Source organism: Poecilia reticulata, linkage group LG16 (assembly GCF_000633615.1).
Source record: "Poecilia reticulata strain Guanapo linkage group LG16, Guppy_female_1.0+MT, whole genome shotgun sequence".
In the NCBI taxonomy this organism is placed as follows: Eukaryota; Metazoa; Chordata; class Actinopteri; order Cyprinodontiformes; family Poeciliidae; genus Poecilia; species Poecilia reticulata.
In genome coordinates this window covers 30,614,536-30,617,019 of record NC_024346.1, presented here as the reverse complement: position 1 = coordinate 30,617,019, position 2,484 = coordinate 30,614,536, and the positions used below count along the sequence as shown (strand labels likewise).

The 2,484-nt window shown below is 36.6% G+C and overlaps 1 long non-coding RNA gene across 1 annotated transcript; it reads right to left on the bottom strand.

The window, feature by feature from the left end:
• Nucleotides 1-438: 438 nt before the first annotated feature.
• On the bottom strand, nt 439-2,064 carry LOC103478797 (uncharacterized). Its single transcript, XR_535858.2, has 6 exons — nt 1,836-2,064; nt 1,599-1,670; nt 1,419-1,501; nt 1,197-1,282; nt 1,039-1,091; nt 439-690 (listed from the first exon to the last, which is right to left on the bottom strand). It is a non-coding gene; the product is annotated as an uncharacterized LOC103478797 (long non-coding RNA).
• Between the last annotated feature and the right edge of the window lie 420 nt (nt 2,065-2,484).

Below are 2,484 nucleotides of genomic sequence, written 5' to 3'. Positions count from 1 at the left end.
TTGTTTGGTCTGGGAGAGCATGTGGTGAACAAGGAAGTTTAGGGCTGGCTGCTAGTGATTTAAAATTAAATAATTTTAAAATCATACGAAGCATACGAATAGCCTAGCATATGCAAAGTCGCTTCAGCAGACCCACGTGGCTTCTCAGTCATTGGTTGAAAAACAATGACATCAGAGTTCATCATTGACATGTGGTTGGTTGATTGATGTGTGCCCATTGGATAGCACTTAAGTGTTTAAAAATAAACCCCGCCCCAATCATTAAAATTTTTAATGCTGTATTTTAAAAAATCTATATAAAACGTAAATGCTGTATTAAAATATATTCATTTGATATTGCTTATATGCAACATGTTCATATATGAGGAACATAAAAGAGACAGAAGTTTTTTTTTTCTTTTTCATTTTATTTTTTTACTGTTTGCACACAAAATAAGACATAAATGCTTGTCCATTCTGGACCATCTGGCAGTGTTTTTTTGTCCAAACATGAACATTATGCTGCGTTCAGGACAGGCCCAACATCTCTCCCGTAGCGTGGACCTGGCATCTCTTCCTGTAATGTAGTCCTGATGTCACTGAGCTCCTGGTTGGAGGAACTTGGGGTCCATCCTGACACCCCCTCATAGCTGCCATCCTCCCAGAATGCCTCCTCCTCTGCTGCCAGTACTCTCTGCATTCCTCCATCAGCTGTTGACACAGAACAGACAATCATTATGAGCTACAGGCATCTTTTAGTCATTATGAAACTACAGTGAAAATATTTGGCAACTTCCAGCTTAGTATGCACACATAAGACATTAAAACAAACAAAAAAACACATTAATACATTCTTACAAAAAAATAAAAACTTTAATAAAAAAGAGAAAACACTTGGAAACAATAAGAAGAAAAAAAATTAAAAGCAGTTGATAATAAATAGTAAAACATAGTTCAACAAACTCTGAGGCATATAATTTGCTTTGATGGATTTTAATAAATCACAGTATTTAATCATTCAAGGAATTGTGACATCTCTAGATTAGTAATAAATCTTACCTGCTTCTTTCTTTAGCTACATCTGGATGACTGGCAGTAGGTCCTGGATGCAGCTGGAAAACATTTTTGTGCATTGTCAATACATAGCATAATTACATTATGTACATAAACCATATTGAAGCATAAAATATCAACATTCTAAAATAGTAGATACTCACACACAGTTGCATCTCTGTCCTCATCACGGACGTCAGAACGTTCCAGAAGAGTCTGACACAAATGTGACTCTTATTCTGTGGAGTGTCTGTGGAAATAAATGTAAAATTAAAAAAATAATGTAGCAAATATATGGCTTTCTCAAAAATACATAAGTAAATAAGTTTAAATTATTCTCAACCAACCATTATACAGTCGGGAATCAACGCAGTGATTATACATACCGGCTTCATGACTTTGTCCTCAGATCCGTCCTCCGTCCGCCATTTTTAGATACATACTGCGTTCCACACTCTGCCTTGCTGTACTGTGTTACAACAAAATAAATAAAATAATGGGAAGATCAGTTTTTCTTACAAATATGCGAGTGTTCACTATGCACCAAATGTGAAATCATAACTTACTGAATTTCTCTTTGTCCTGGTGGACTCCGTAAGAGCTCCTCGGCACCGTGGTCTGAGGTCTGGCTGGTACGCCTTGGTCATTTTTAAGATTTCAGAACATCACATGTAATAGAAATTACAATATAAAATCTCACCCTACACTTGTTTCGGCATGAAGAAAACGACAGACCATTTTCTGTAAGAAACAAACAAAGGAACTGGCCTCGCACCACGTGTTATTTATAAAAGCTTTCTTACAGTGAGTTCGGTCTTGTTGGACCGCTGCGGTGTCATCTGTTGTTTTACGCCGGAACATTGCTTAATGTCAAAATGATACTGAAAAGGTAACTCCGTGAAATAGGACTTTTTCCACCATTTCACACAACGCATGGGCATTTTCATTCATGTTGGGTGTAGCAGTTTGCACTCGTTACCACCAGTGCAAATCTTCCTCTGGAGTTTAATGGCGGCTGCTTGACCGACTATGAAAGCGCATTACTGCCACCAACTGGACTGGAGGGTTAAATGAAAGTTGACAGAAAAAAATACATTCTAAAAGTTATTTTTTCAAAAGTTACGTGACAGTATATTTTATTTTTATTATAATTGCTAAAATGTTTTTAGATGTATATATGTTAATTTACTCAATTCTACTTTGAGCTGTCTCCTTTATAGTTTATACAGAGTATGATTCATAATCCGTGAGTTATATTTAATGCTTAACTAACAAAACTTTAAAAAAGAATACAAATGTTTATACTCTTTCAGAAGGTATCACATACTTTCAACCATTTTGTTCTTCAATTAAAACTTAAGAGTTCCATCCATCCATCCATCCATTTTCTTCCGCTTATCCGGGGTCGCGGGGGCAGCAGCTTCAGAAGGGAGCCCCAGACTTCCCTCTCCC